We start from the raw sequence: 16,556 nt of genomic DNA, 5'->3' as shown, positions 1-16,556 counted from the left end.
CGAGCCACAACTACTGAGCCTGCACGCCACAACTACTGAAGCCCACATGCCTAGAGCCTGTGCTCCGCAACAAGAGAAGCCACCGCAATGAGAAGCCCACGCGCTGCAACAAAGAGTAGCCCCCGCTCGCTGCAATGAGAGAAAGCCCACGCGCAGCAACGAAGAGCCAACATGCCAAAAAATTTTTTAAATTAAAAAAAAAAAAAGAAGCAGGTACGAGGATCCAACTGTCTTCTATTAAGCCAGTCATAAAAGAGAGTTGCAAAACTATGAAACAATACAGCTACGCTAATTTTTTTCTTTTAGAAAATATATTTTTTATAAAAAGTATATAAAAGATTTATTACTATTATTTTAAAATAGTTAACAACTAATTTTAAAGCCTCAGTTTCTAATACTTTTTTCCATATTTGTACTATGGTAAATATCTATAGCTACAATCCACATAAATAAAAGTTTCTGAAGTCCTCAATAATTTTTAAGAGCATAAAAAGGGTCCCAAAACCAAAACGCTTGAGAACTGCTGATATAGACCACCCATTCCTGACTCCCAGTTCTTGGGGCTTGTTTCCAGCACACCTACCCCTCCCATTCACTTCTCCACAGAATAAGAATTATAAAACCTAAAAATAAAATCAAAAACAAAACTTAGCTGAAGAAGAGATAAGAGAGCATAAGAGATAAAGAGAGCAGGCACAGTGAGCTAAAGAGAGAATAAGATCCTTTCCTTCCCTTCAACATAATATTCCTTTAAGGGCCACAGCCTGGTACGCAGCCCTGCCAGGCTAGGCTGAGTTCATCCACAACCCCTCCCTACTGCCACCTGCGGGAGAAGAAAGACTGGGGGCAGAGGGCTGAGTGGGAATTCAGGTGTCTTATCTCCTTCACATTCAGTACCTGATTTGATACAACCAATGAAGTAAGACAGGTGGGGCCACTTTTTTCTTAGTCACGATTTACAGGGGAGGAAACAGAGGTTTGTACCTTGACTAATACCAGTAAATAAAACACAGGCTGGGAGCTGCAGCCTCAGCGTTGCAACCCGGGTTTCCTTCCACGGGGCATTCACTCTAAGATGCCTCTCTTCCCCGCTCAAGCCCAGAGGTCCACCATTAAAGATGCATTATTTTACTTGTAAGTAAGATCTTACGTTTGTAAGCCACATAAAATTATTTTTTTAATCCTTTGTCCATTCTTTTGGGTAACTGGTCTTTTTATAAGAGAAAATGACCCTTTGTATTACTTTTCAATTACAAAACTAGTTTAAAACTGATTAAAAAGTAAAACAATGAAATAGAAGACAAAAAAACAATAGAGATGATAACATAAAAGCTGGTTATTAGAAAAAGAAAATAGACCTCTAACAAAACTAAAAGGCATGAGGGACCTCCCTGGCAGTGCAGTGGTTAGGACTCCACGCTTCCACTTCAGGGGGCACGGGTTTGATCCCTGGTTGGGGAGCTAAGATCCCACCTGCCGCACGGTGCAGCCAAAAACAAAAAGGCATAAAGCATTAAATACATGATACTGGGAATGAAGAAGGGAAGATTAAATACAGTGGAGATATGAAAACAAGAGAAGACTGAAAATTTTATGCTAATAGTTTTAAACTTTGACTTTTTAAAAATTTTTTTGAGAAAAAATTTTAAATTACCAAAACTGACTGGAGGAGAAGTAAGTTCTAGTAATACATATAGTAAGAGTAATAGAAGTAATATTCTGAAGGTATCCTTTTAAAATGCAAACCCCTCAGGGCAGGAAGTACTAGTGAGTTGTTCCTCATCTGCCTTTTGTGACAAAATAGATGAGTTTTTGGAGCTTAGGCCTGTCTGTCTGGTTGGAAGAAAAGAAGGTACTAGAGTACAGAGGACGGGCTGGCACTGCTCCTTGTTTAGCAACCCTGGAGTCAGATTACCCCACGGCTGAACCAGGCTGCCAAGACATCCCCTGCTAACTTCCCCAAGACTCAGCACCTCAAACATGAGAGAGGCTGCTTGGCCTGTCAGTCCCAGGTGGAAACAGAGATGTCCCTGTCAATCTGGCTCTGCCCAGCCCCAAGGCTCAGCCTACAGTCCCCTCATCCCTTTCTCCTTCCCTCCTCTCCTTACTTCTTCTCCCTCTCTCCTTCCTCCTCCTCTTCTTCCCTCTCTCTGCCTCCCCTCCCCCATCTTCTGTAAGGTGACAAAGAGTAGCTCCATGTGTGGCTGGAGTCATATCAGGTACTACTTCTTGGTACTTCCAGCCAGAGGAGTTGTAGCAAATAGGTGGAGTCCTGAGGCCTAACCCTCAGCCTGTCTTGGCTCATTTCCCAAACTCATTTCTTTTCGTTTTTTGGTTTTTGTTTTGTTTCGTTTTTTTAATATTTTTTTGGCCATGCCACACAGCATGTGGGATCTTAGTTCCCTGACCAGGGATTGAACCTGCTCCCCCTGCATTGGAAGCTTGGAGTCTTAATCACTGGACTGCCAGGGAAGTCCCCCAAACTCATTTCTGAATCTGATGTCAGAACGGGACAGAGAAGGGGTCTGAGGGATGTGGTAGTGTGTGCGGTAAAGGGAGATAGTTGTCTAGCTCTCTCCCCTGGTAGTGGAGTTAATGCAAGAGTTCTACCCGTTTACACCTTACACTGTCTGTGGCCCAAATGAATATCCCATATACATAAGCACTACTGTGCCTCAAATTTGTCAATGCAGTTGGATGAGTAAAAATTAAATCTATTTAAATGTTACCCTGTCCATACCAGCTTGTGACTACTAGTATTACCTCAAGCAACAGACACTAGAAGCACCACCTCTACGTGTGCACACGTGTGTGTGTGTGTGTGTGTGTGTGTGTGTGTGTGTGTCTGTGTGTGTTGAGGGGTGAAAATCCCTTAAATATCTTAATGACAGAAAGGGTGATCTCTTTCAGGAAAAGGATGGGGATGACCAGTGTACCCACCATTGCTGTGGTCAAGTTATGATGTCTCCTTATGGTCTTATCCATGGGGATGGGAATGGGAAGGAGGCCACAGCAGAGAGAGAGCTGAGTTTAGGCAGAAAGGGTTCCTTTGTAGACCTTGCTAACGATCTAGTCCTGGACTGACTCTAGCCCCTGGCAGCCCCTAAGGCAGGTACTGCGGTGGACTCCTTGCCTTGCTAAAGCCTCAGGAGTGGGATGGGATGTGGGAAGGCAGATACTCACTGTGACCTCCAACTTCTGCTGACTACCTGGAGTGGCCAGCCTGTCCAGATAACAGACAACTGATGCTGCAATGACACTGACCACACCTGAGGCCAGGAACTTATCAGGCATGTTCAAGTGCATTAATGAACATAGTGGGTTGGAAGAGTTAAAATCTGGACCATATCAGATGTTAGACAGTCCTTACCAAAGTCAGCCTCTGGTGAGAATGTAGATAGGAATCCAGTATCAGAGAACTAAAAACCTACAAGAGCGGTGCCACCCCATGGGCATTTCCCAGTCCAGGTTGATATTATGATTTGAAAAGCCCTAAGGAAGGTCCCCAGATTCTCCCTCCTATCTAGTGAAATAATGCCTAAAATTCCTAAATTAGACCTCTCTTCCTTTCACTGCACTTCCACTAGCTTGGGCAGTGCTGGGTGGTGTTGGATGGAGCCGGGACCAGTATTATTCTGAGCTGTTGGCACTCTTTTCCACCCCCAGTACAGATGAAGGCTCTGAGAATGAAGTGTGATTGGGATAGGTACAAGAGTGGACGGAAGTAATGATGAGGAAGTAGCTTTCTAATACTGCCTGCAACTAATTCTATTGATGATCTAAACTTTCAGATCTCTCTCCCTAACCCCACCAAAACTATCTGGGTTCAATCTTTGGAAACAGTGAGCTGCTTCTTCAAAGTGCCCATCACTCCTTGCCACCTGAGACCTACGATGTAGGGTACTTTCAGCACGGGCTCTATGTAGGCTCAAAGGCTGTAAGTGATTAACTCAAAACCTCCCTCTGGGGGTTCCTATGTATAGGTGGTAACACAGTAGAAAGCCTGGTGTATTTTGAAGTGATCTGTCAGGCCCTTAGAAATCCTCCTTCCAAAAATATCCTCCCTGGGCTTCCCTGATGGAGCAGTGGTTAAGAATCCACCTGCCAATGCAGGGGACATGGGTTCGAGCGCTCGTCTGGGATGATCCCGCATGCCGCCGAGCAACTAAGCCCGTGCGCCACAACTACTGAGCTCACATGCCGCAACTACTGAAGCCCACGCGCCTAGAGCCCGTGCTCCGCAACAAGAGAAGCCACCGCAATGAGAAGCCTGTGCACCGCAACGAAGAGTAGCCCCCGCTCGCCGCAACTAGAGAAAGCTCGCGCACAGCAACAAAGACCCAACGCAGCCAAATAAATAAATAAATAAATAAATAAAATTGCAAAAAAACACAAAAAAACAAAAATATCCTCCCTACTCCAGACACACCTGGCACCTAAAATTTCACCATTAGAGGTCCTTAAAGTAACTCAATAGGTCTCTAGGAAAACAAAAAGATCTCTTGATTCAGGGTAGGGGTGGGGGATTAGTGAGAAGTCACAAAAGAACAAACCAGTGGTAGGCCTTGAATTCCTAGATGAAAGGCTTAGAGGTAGCAATCCAGTGGGAAGAGGAGTGGGGGTGGGGAAGTGGGAGGGTTGAGAGTATCCAAAGCCATTTTTCATAGTGAATACAGGGTTTTTAATTGCACTGAATATTTATTTGGGGTGGCTTTGGCAAGGGATTGGTAGAGATCTGGGATGCTAAAGACTCCCCCGTAAACCACCCCTTGATGGTAACACTGCAACAAGAGAAACAATCAGAGTGCTAAGACCTTAGAAACCAAGACACAAGAGTCCTGGACTTGGGGGTTGGGGAAGAATACCAAATTCAATTCCTTCCCCTCTTAGTCACTCTGCTTGTCAGAGGCAGGCAAACACCCCAAGGCTGAGCTGAGGAATATCCAAGAGGGTCCTGAGTCCTCAGAATTCTCGGCAGGGTCCCCTCCCTTGTGGAGGCCTTGGATGGAACTGCAGGAGCTGGGGCCAAGAAAGGCAGGAAAAGGGCAGAATAAATTGTGGGCTGATTGTCCAGTCACATGATGAGATCTCACTGCTTCTTGTCACGTAATTTCTTTTTCCCTCCTCCTCTGGTCTCTCCTTCTCCTCCTTTCCCCTCCCTTTGCTCTTGATTTGGTTAAAATAGATGCAAACTCTGGTCTTTTCTATTTTTAGTACCTAGCCATTACATAATCTACACTGTAATTGCTGACTTGAAAAACTATTGGCAACAGTAGAAAATCCCCAGAGTTTTAAACAGGAAAAGGATTATTACAGCACAAAAGCCTTTGGCAGTTTTACCGACTGGTAAACCGTCTGTAGTCGTCACTTGCCAGTGGAAGTCACGTGGGCCTTGGGAAACACTCTCCCCATCTCAGGGGAAGCAGGCTGGGGGAAGGGATGAACCACAGCTTCATCTGGGAGGAGGCGAGTCAGGGGGTGGGATGGTGTACTGGAGCTCCTGCTGGGCCCAGCCCAGAGCGGGAGGGAGGAAGGAGCGAGCTGCAGGATATCCACCCCCTCTCCTCCCAGGGGCCACTCTTTGCTGCGTCTGTTTCTTGCTAGAGAGTCAAGTCTCCAGCATCCCCAACCTCTCCCTCATCGACTTCCTGGGCCTTCCTACAGCCTCTGACACATTTCTGGGCAAGCCTGAGTGAGAGTGGATTATCTCAGTTAAATAGATCATTTTATAAAGACAAAGGAGCAAGGAAGACTGCTTGTTAATCACACAGATCTGACCCACTCCTCTGCAAGGCTTTCCACATATTAAGTCAACCACCACACTATTTAATTCCTCAATAAAATGACCTTATAACAATATAGCACTAGAGGTTTGATTTAACTATCTCATTAAGACAAAAATTCTCTGTTATATGTGTTGGGGGTGTGGGTAGTATAGGAGATACAAAGGGGACAGGGACAGCTTTCCCTGATTTTGCCAATTCTGCCACAATCTTAACCCCAATAATCAAAGAGGGTCAGTCCAATCTCGGTAACTATATGTGACAATTCATTCAATAAATGTTTGCTGAATGCCACACGCTGAACTAGTTGCTGGGGATATATAGCATTGAGTAAAATCACTGCCCTAGTGGAATTGCCAGGTCAGTGAGGAAGACAGACATTAACCAAAATATTACATAAACATACCATTACTAACTATGATGAAGGGTTAGGGAAAAGTATAGGGCGCTAGGGGCATTTAGAACAGGAAGACCCAATAGGGTCTGAAGGTTCCTAGATACCTACGGACTTCAGGGTTCTTTTAATTCAGCACCCTATCTTCCTTCCCGTTCCCCTTCCTCCCTCCCTCCTTACTTCCTGTAGTTAATATCTACTTCAAAAAAAAAATTACTTTTTTTCTATGTAGAGAGGATGATACTAGGTTCTTTATGGTCTCATTTGCTTCATAGCGCAAACTTACAATTTAGCGCTTTAGGACAAAACTGTCTGTTAAGAAAAGCCAAACCACACTTTACAGTGAGAACTATATATAATTCATGATTACCTGAATTAGCACTCAACTGGCTGCAGGTGACAGAAAGTCCAAATCACACTTTCAAAAGGAAAAAAAAAAAGGGAAAGCCTAGACCCATGTAAAAGAGATATCCAGAGTTAGACTAGCTTAAGGTATGGTTAGATCCTGGTGCTCAAAAGATGTCATTTAGTCTCCATCTCTCTCGATCTTGCAGCTCAGCTTTCATCTGTGTTGACTTCAGAACTCCCCCTGGGGCAGCAAGATGGTCACCAGCAGCCTCAGGATTATGTACATTCTACAGGTTTGGCAATCCAGTTGGAAAAGAAATGAGAATTCACTTCTTAACAGTTCCAGTGAAAGTCCAGAGTCCTGATTGGCCTGAATTTCAGACCATGCCCATGCTAACTGCCATTCTCTGACTGGCACAGTCATGTGTCCTCCATCTAGAACCAAAGGATGGACTTTACTACACCAGAACCTGATCTCAGAGTAGGAAGGAGGCGGTCCCTCAGAGTAAATCAAGGTGCTCTTATTAGGAAGGAGGCGGTCCCTCAGAGTAAATCAAGGTGCTCTTATTAGGAAGGAGGCGGTCCCTCAGAGTAAATCAAGGTGCTCTTATTAGGAAGGAGGCGGTCCCTCAGAGTAAATCAAGGTGCTCTTATTAGGAAGGAGGCGGTCCCTCAGAGTAAATCAAGGTGCTCTTATTAGGAAGGAGGCGGTCCCTCAGAGTAAATCAAGGTGCTCTCATCTAAGACGGGAGAATGATGCTGGGCAGTCAAAGCCCACTCATCTCTACTGTCCTCAAAGTTTGGAATTACAGTGGATGTGAAGACTAAACAATAGGTTCTTCCATCAACTGAGTTTTCCTCCCTAAGGAATGAGCAAGAGTGCTTATTTAGTGTGGCACTGGCTGGATTTGCCCTGTTCCCAATCCAGCTACATGGAGACCTTGGCGTCTTTAGGGCCCTCACTGGAGCCTTAATATTTGTTTAGGTACTTGCTCAGAGCAGTCTTCAAGTCCCAATACCTCGTGGAAAACTTTCCCTACCTCCCTTCACTCCCTACACAGTGCTGGCGTGGCTGGGGAGGCCACAGCTCTCTGGCTGTGACAAGCGTCCTCAAGGTCTGTGTAAATTACAGGAAAGGAAGAGAATGACAAGCCCTTTGTTGGCAAGTTTTGTTTCCCTTTTGGAGTCTAAACTGAAAATGGCTTCCGTTGGGCAGAAAGCGGAGTATCAGGACAGTTCCTGGAGCATCCAACAAACAGGCCTCCATCAGAAAGCTCTTGGGGTGGGGGTGGGGGTGGATCACTGTTAAACGGTCTGTGAGTTACACAGCACTACAGCAATCATATGTTAGCTGCAACCACCCTCACCTTGGGCACGTTACAGAAGTGCCTGGATCCCCCTATCCAATAGCCTCTCGCAATTTCTGCAAATTCCCAGCAGCTAATACTCTTAGCAGTCCCTTCTGGCTCTGGATCCAGCTCCTGCTGGACTTTTGATCTCACTCACATCTCACCTCCCGAAACTGGTCTCTTCCCTCTGCTCTGAGTTGTCCCAGATGTGGGACTTGGTTCCCTTTCTCCGTGCTTTACCAAAAAGAAAAATATACACATATACAAACTCCATCAAAACACTATGTGTTCATCAGCCTTTCCTCAAGTTATGAAAAGACAGATGGGTTTTATATTACCATGTTGCTTGGCTCCTTCACCCTCTCCAGACACTTCTCTCATTTGGGAGGGGTCTCCCCTTCCCTCAGGAAACTAAATTCCCCTCATATTGTTCAGGGCAACTTAGCTCTCCATCCCCCTACCTCTGATATCCAACAACCCACAGCCAGAGTCAGCCCCACTATGAACCACCTACTCCAGGTTCCACTCCGAGCAGCACTATGGAACATAAAGAAGTTTAAGTTTTGAACTTTCACTCTCTCACCACTACCATTCTGTGGTGGAATGCTTTTTTCCCTAAGAATATGAATTGTACTACCCTTTTTAGAACAGAACTGGCTGCAGTCAGTTTTGGTTTTAAATAAGTTTCTATTATATCACTCTATGTGAACTCTCCAGCTCAGAGAAAAGCCTACATTACACGTCTAAACCAATTCCCATACACCCATATTGGGGTCTACTGACACTGAGAATGTGATTAAGGAACACAGTGCTTCTGTCTCAAAGAAGGACAAAGCGGTTATATGTAGCTTCAAACGCCAGGGAACTAGGCAAAACTAAGGTGTCAGTTTCAAGGATTCCTTTCACCTCGGTTGGTGGGTGTCTAAAACCAGCTGAGAGGCTTCTCCAAAGGAGAGGTAAGGACAAATGCAAGGAGCAGGTTTCCTCCCAAGACCTAGGGCAGCTCTAATAAGCCTTGCCTTCCTAGGCCACTCAGGTAATTACCTTCCCTTTCTTAGGGGAAGAAGCAAGAAAGCCCTCCCTAAGGAGGCCCCTGTCCCTTCCACTGCATCTGAGGCAGGAGACTGAGAGGCTCTGCAAGGCTGTGAATACCAAAGAGGAGCAAATCCTAAGCAAGAAGAATTCTGAGCTTTGAATTCCTTTGTTCATCACACCAGAAACTGCAACTGTAGGCACCATGGCCCAGTAGCCTTCCTCAGGAATCCTTTTCGTTCCAGGAAGGGAGGGGTAGTGAGAAGTCCCTAAATTCTTCACAGAAGCTAAAATTTATAATACCAGATTAAACAAAGAGAGGAAGAGGTGAGGATGGGAAATAAATCTTCTATCTTACATGAAGACAAAACTTGATGTTTCATTTGTTAATGTCATAATTATAATAATACAGCCTTAAATATTGTTTAACCTAAAGGAACCCTCTAATAAAATTTAAAACAGGATGAATACATTCCAAATCAAATAAATAAGAATATTTAAAAAAAAATTAATAGGGGCCTTTCTCACCTTCTGAGATGGCCCACACTCTGTCTGTGGAGTGTGTTTCTCTTTAAATAAATCCACTTCTCACCTATCACTTTGTCTCTCACTGAATTCTTTCTGCGAGGTGACATCAAGAACCTGAGCTTCACTAAGTCCTGAGACCAGCTAGACCAACTCCCGCTCATCGTCAGCACCACTGGGGACGTCTCCTATGCTGTTTCTTTGTGACTTTTTGGGCACTAACACCTGGTTGGGAGACTACCTTGGAAGGGACAGCATCTAAAATCATATCAGTACTCTGATGCTGTTACAAAAAGTGCTTCATCATCAAGGAGATTCATAGAAAAGCTATGGAAACAATTACAACCGTTCCACACCAAGATGATGGCTATGTGAGGATTCCAGCCCATACTGACTTAAAACAAGGAGCTGTCCTGCCCCTGGGGCCCCTAGATCAGGCATCCAGAGATTTTTACTTCCTGACAGGCAGGGTTGATGCCCCTACTCAGCCTGGAAGCAGTTACATAAGACAGACCATCGCCCTTCTGCTTCCCGTAAGAATATGGGAATAAAATCTCTGAGGGGGAGAATGAAACAGGAGGGAAGGGGGCAGGGCACAACCTTTGAAAGAATGACATAGCCCGAGGACATGACTTAAACTGATTAAAACCAAATGGGTCCAAGAAGGCAGACAAGTCAACTTCCACTAGACCTTGAGCCTCAGTATATGCTCACATCAGCAAGCTAAATGACACACCCACAGGCGCCATGACAGTTCCAAGACCAACCATAAGGATCAAAAAGTGGGCGGTGGCCCAATTCCTGGAAATCCCCGCCCCTTCCTAACATAGCTGGAATACTCCTCCCACTCATTAGCCTATGAAATTACCTACTCTATACCTACTTTATACTGACAACCCCATACCCTGGTGCCTTTCTCACCTTCTGAGATGGCCCACACTCTGGTCTGCGGAGTGTGTTTCTCTCTAAATAAATCCACTTCTTAACTAAAAAAAAAAAAAAAAAAAAAAAAAAATTAATAGGAACATTCTATTCATATTGCTCTGTACTTGCTGCTTCTTTTTTTGGGGGGGGGGGGGATGGATGTGAATTTATTTACATTAAGGCCTTATGAAGGCATAAAAAGGTTACATTTTGTGGCATATCTAACAAAATGTACTGACTGAAAATAAAGCTGGAATTGTCCCCAGAAAACTCAGGACCCCTAGTCTCACTAGGCTCTTTATAGCAGTCCTGTAGGGTATACTTGCTCTTTTCACTGATACAGAACCTACTTCAATGTTTTCATGGCCACATAGCATTTCACAGTCCCTACTCGTGGATATTTACCAATGCAATAAACATTCTTGTCCAGAGAACTCTGTGCTCAAGGATAAGCACTTCTTTAGACAAAATTCTAGTTTGCCCTGCTGTGACTTGCCTATTTGTATTTTTTGCCCATTTTCTATAGGATTTGTTGTCTTTTCCTTATTGATTTTTAGAAACCTTTTATAGATTACAGATACTAATCCATTGGTTTTTTTTTTTTTTTTTTAGGCTACATTGGGTCTTTGTTGCTGCGCGTGGGCTTTCTCTAGTTATGGCGAGTGGGGGCTACTCTTCATTGTGGTGTGCAGGCTTCTCATTGCAGTGGCTTCTCTTGTTGCGGAGCACGGGCTCTAGGTGCGTGGGCTTCAGTAGTTGCAGCACACAGGCTCAGTAGTCGTGGCGTGCGGGCTTCAGTAGTTGTGGCACGTGGGCCCTAGATTGCACGGGCTTCAGTAGTTGTGGCATGCGGGCTTCAGTAGTTGTGGCGCACGGGCTTAGTTGCTCCACAGCATGCGGGATCCTCCCGGACCAGGGCTCGAACCCGCATCCCCTGCATTGGCGGATTCTTAACCATTGTACCACCAGGAAAGTCCCTTAATCCATTGTTTATTCCATACATTGCAAAAATTTTCTCCCAGCCTGTTGGTTGTCTTCTAACTTTGTTTATGATGACTTTGCCATACAGAAGTTTCTCATTTTTAAGTGACAAAACCAATTACAAACAATTTAGAAAGTACTGCCATGGGAGCAATGCATTCCAAGCTCTGAGCCACACAGCCTCTTCTGCTAGGGGCCACATAGCTGTGCTTAGTAGGTTCCTGTGGTGAAATGGCTGGTTAGGCAATCATTTTCTGAGCTGTTCACGTCTGGTTTTACAGCCAAGGTGGTGGTGTAAATTAATCAAGTTAAGAAGGAGCAAAAGAATTGTGAGGATTTTACTTGCTTGCTCGTTTTCATCTATTTGGAGGCTTCTTTCTTAAATGTTTGTGAAGTCATGTACTAACAATGTCAAAGAAATCCTGAGCCACTGAAAATCCAAAAACATCTTTATAAACAATAATCTGAGTATTTCCAGACCCTTTCAAATGTGGGCTTTAGGGCATTATTTGCTGTCACTGTGGAAGGAAAAATACATTCCAGACCCCACAGGAACAGAAAGGCTCAAGAGTCAAATGACTCCTAAAGTTTCAAGCAAGAAACCTTTAAAGTTTCCCTTCAGCCTCTCACAGATGATTAGCACTGGCCCCAATCTGATCCTGAACAGTTCAAAAAACCTTAGTGGCCAAATGGGATTTTGCCTGCAAGAGTACTTAGTCCCTGTTGCTGCAAACTGTGCCTACAGGCCCAATACTTTGTGGAGGCCATCCCACTTGGCCAGAACTACCTGCCGCCCCACTACTGAAACTCCATAGTATTTAGGCCAGCTGTGCAGAAGGCAGGCCTAAAAGATGGTTCTGGCCTCCTTTCCCCTAGCTGAAACCTGACAGTCCTTAAGGAACTTGGTTTCTGAACAATGAAGGTTCTGCCATAAAATCATCCTTCAGTATCCAGTGGTACCAAAAGAAGAAACAGATGGTCTGTCTCAATGCTGCTTTAACGTCATTATTCCTATAACCTTAAAAAAAAATCCTTCCTTTGCTGAGGCCTATACCAAACAACAACGCTCCTCCTCATCTCTGTAAGCTATTGACCTCCTGGTTATCAAGGACTTGGCCCCTTGATCAGAGTCTGCCTTTCCACTCCAAGTCACACCTTTTGCCTGCTCATGTTCTCCTATATCCTCCTATATTTCTACCTCTCCTTGTCTTGTCTTCTACAGTTTTTCTTCAACTTCATTGAGATTTCCAGCCTCTCGATACCCACCCCCCTCATCGTTTTGCTGCCTATCAGTCCTCTCCTAGATTCACTTCTTTCTCTAGTCAAGTAGACAACCACTCTACTACCAATATCCGAGACGCCCCTTACTCCAAGTCTTCCATTTGCCCCACAAAACACAGCTCCTGTTTGAATACGAATGTCCTCTGCTTTAACCCCCAAGTTGCTGAGCACTGCTAAAGCAATCATTCATCATGAGGGCTACTTCCTCTAGAAAGTCACTGTCTCCAATATTAGCTGGGTCTTTAGCACGGCTCAGCTATCCTCCTCCCTGTCTCCAGATTACAGCCATTGGCACAACAGATTTTAAAAACCATGCTACTGTCCCCATATCCCACCTGCTCCCGGCAGATGACTTCAATTTCTTCTGCCCAGAGAAAACAAAGCCCAACAGAAAGAAACTGTCTCCTCAAAATCTTACCAAATCCCTCTGCCCCATCACATCCCTCACTCCTATCAAATGAGAGTTAAAAGTGCTCAAGAGAGTACTAGCAAAAGGTAGGAAAGCAATAAACGGTGTTGTGGTGGTGATGCAGTTAAAATCAGCGATGGCTTTGTCCTTTGTTCAGTTCAAGTTTAATCTCTCTACCGATTCTTAGGATACAGTAGACCCTTCTCCCCTGGAGCCTTGCTCAACAATTTTTATTTCTCTTTTCTGTCTTCAACTTCTCCCTCTCTCCTAGCTCTTTCCCCACAGCACAAGGTCATGCTTGGGTCTCAAAAAACAAATAACCCTCCCTAGATCCTGTGTCCCCCCTTCACCAACTCTCCTCTCTTCACAGACAAGCTTCTTGAAAGAGTGGCCTCCCTGATGGGGTCCACACCCTTGCCTCCATCTGCTAGCTGCAGAGACACTATCTAATAAAAGAGAGTGGACTGCTCTTATTTACCAAAGGTCTGCTCTTCGGAAAACTGCTCTAGAGATTAGCAAAGAAACACGGTGAAAATAAATACACTGTGTTGCGATTAATTCAGAACTTTAATAATATAAATGAGGAGAATAGATTTTCCTTTGTATCAACACTACCTCTGACTAGGGTATAAGCAAGATCGTTTAAAGTGTTAAGACAAAGAAACTTGTTTTCACAAAACCCGGATTCTCTAGATCCAAAGGTAAAAATCATCTCTCCTCTCTGAGCTCCACAGCATTAGTCTTATACCTATCAGTTTATATCAAATTATCATAAAACTCTCTGCAGTTAATAAATAATTGATAAATGAATGATTATTATTATAGATTGGATAATTCTAATAATAGATCTACTCAACCAATTAAATCAGGCCCCCTGAAGATCCTCCACTGACATTTTGCTAACTTAGTATTAGGCTTTTTTTTACACATTGAATTTCACAAAGTTGCATTCAGTCATTCACATCCTGTAATTTAGGTTTTCACTTATTTAAATGTGCCTTAAAAATATCAAATACTAAGGCATTACCATGTCATTTGGTGTTCAGTCTGAAAAGACTAAGGTAGAAGTCAATGAAGCAGGAATCACCCAATCTGAGGGATGTGAGCAGGGCATTCCGGGGGAAGGAGTGCATCTTCCCTGCCTCACCTGAAAAACAGCCCAAGAGACGCTCCTCCAGGAGGGAATGAGACGCCCTCTCACACCGTCTGCCCCTTCTGCCTCAGCCCCTTCACACGATCTGAGTGTTCAGCTCCCTGGCACAGGCACGGCTTTGCCATTCCTGGACCTCCCGAAGTGTGTTCATTTCTGAAACAAGGAAGTCTGCCTAGAAAATCTCAAACGCTTTTTTCTGATACAAATAACTGCACATTATTTAAAGCATGAAAATCAAATTTGATTTTGAAAAGCAGGTTCAGTGCTTAAAGAAACCCAGTGGTAAATCCTTTTGTGGATATGAAGAATCTCCATGTCCTCGTCCCCCAACCAGCCTCAATATAACTGTTAGATCATCTGTATGAAATCAATAATTTTCCTAAAGCAGAACATGGAGATTGGTGTCAGAAGCTTCTTCCAAAGCACTGATTCCTGCCCCCACAGTCCCGCTGAAGAAGCCAGTCTTTAATCCTCACCCAGGCAGAAATACGGGCTTGGAGGACTGTGTAAGGGTAAAAAGGTGACCAGGAAAGCATGCCAGGAAACACAGGGCAGGGCCAGGTGACAGGCCCCAGTCCCTCTAGAGCCAGAACCAGAACCTCCCAATTTGCTTTACCCTTGTAGAGGGTGTAATTTCCAGCAGGCCTAAAATAAAATCACCAATGGCACACAGCCAAAGCGCAGGGCCAGGCTGGGTAAGCAAAAGCCAGGGATGAGCCCGAGAGGCTCCCAATTTAGAATCCAAGCAGTGAGGAGGAAAGGTAGTGGAGAGCCTCTACAGGGGACTTATAAAGTAGTTGCTTTCTTTGAGTAAGACCCAGGTTGCCAACAGGAAATCTCCTACCTCCATGGGCCTCCTTACTTGCTCCAGAGACTTTCTCATCAGCCTGATCTTTTTAGGAGGAAAGATCATGAGACTGGGACTCAAGTGACACCAGCATACTGGTTTTGGAAATGTCCCCTCTCTACGGAGTCACCAGCTCACAGAGCAGGAACTTCCCATGGTGCCCCCACTTCCTCCCCCCGCCAATACAGAATCTAAGACTTGTCCCCAAACCACCCAGCCAAGCTATAGTGTGAGGTTGTGGAAAGAATGCTTCACACAGTTCAACGTGCCTGGGGAGAAAGATTCCCTCAGTCCTTCACTCGTTCACTCACTCATTCATTCATCCACAGTTTCCAACCACTCGGCTGCAAGGATACCTTGCAAGATTCTTAGCAGACACCAGTCTGGCAATTGCCTAAGAACCTCTTTAAAGTGGACCCTGTTGATTCAAACTTCTGGCAGGAAATAACTGCTTTTTGTGTCTATGCTATCAGGATGGGTTAGGTAAATAATTGAAGCCCATAAATATGACTGTCAGTTGGAAAACTGCAGTGAGCCTACGTGCCACAACTACTGATTCTGGCTTTCTGGTTTTCTACCCATTAAAGCAGGTCTTCTTAGGATCTCTACAAGCTAATGCATACACAAGTGAGTTAACCATGTGATTCCAAAAGTAAACAAACCTAGTGACTTCACACAAAAAAATATTTTTTTCATGTAATTAATTCAGACAAGCCCTTCTTTCATGGGTCGAAGTCAATATGCTTTTATTGTACTGCTCTCAAAAGAATGAAGCCAGAATTCAATAAAACACTAAGTTACCACCCTAACTCTGCTGTAACCAAACTAGACAACCTTACTTAAAAACACCTCAAGCTATTTATGAATAGATTAGGACTTTTTTTTTCTTTTTGAATTCAATGGAACATCCAACATTCTCTGGTTAGAGGAATGTCAGGGCCTACAAGGGACAGGGGACAGGGCAGTGACTGTGAGTGACTTGCTGTCTTCCCTGGCTCTCTTCTTTTTTCCACCTCTTAACTGTGGGTACTGCTAGCTCCAGGCTACAGCTTTTGCTCTAGTCTTTCCCTCCTTGGAAAATTCAACTCTAAGAGATGGAGAGTAGAAAAATGAGAAATGGAATTTGAGCCCTGAATACCTTAGTTTGAGTCCTAATTCTCTAACTGAACTTCAGTTCTAGTAAGGAGTAAAGTAATAAAGCATCGTATACAGGATTGTGTTAAATAAGCTGCTGTATATAATGGCCTTTGTAAATGGCAGATTGATTTTAAAATAATGCTGTGGCTGTTGTTTTATTATGATTACTGCCCAATCCTACCTCTCCTCAAGCTCTACTCTCAGGTTCCAACTGAGACCAATGCCACACTCCTCTCCAGAGTCTGCCAAGACTGCCAACAGGAAAGGGAGAACCAAGATATGACCCACCCCTCCTTCAAGAATCTCAAGGGTGTCAAATCTAGAGAGTTCCCACTCCTACCTATTACCTCTATTTTTACAGGTAACTTTTTCTCCAAATGGGAATCCCCACCC

General features: G+C 44.4%; 1 long non-coding RNA gene across 1 annotated transcript in view; it reads right to left on the bottom strand.

Moving 5' to 3' along the window:
• The window catches only part of LOC132377090 (uncharacterized), a 29,671-nt gene extending 15,344 nt beyond the window's left edge, over nt 1-14,327 (bottom strand). The window contains exons 1-2 of the long non-coding RNA XR_009506524.1: nt 14,174-14,327; nt 10,353-10,417 (exon numbers count right to left, since the gene is read on the bottom strand). This is a non-coding gene — a long non-coding RNA (uncharacterized LOC132377090). The remainder of the gene's footprint in view (nt 1-10,352; nt 10,418-14,173) is intronic.
• Nucleotides 14,328-16,556: the final 2,229 nt, after the last annotated feature.

This window comes from Balaenoptera ricei, chromosome 13 (assembly GCF_028023285.1).
Source record: "Balaenoptera ricei isolate mBalRic1 chromosome 13, mBalRic1.hap2, whole genome shotgun sequence".
NCBI lineage: Eukaryota > Metazoa > Chordata > Mammalia > Artiodactyla > Balaenopteridae > Balaenoptera > Balaenoptera ricei.
The sequence above is the reverse complement of the archived record's forward strand: the minus strand, read 5'-3'. Positions and strand labels throughout refer to the sequence as shown.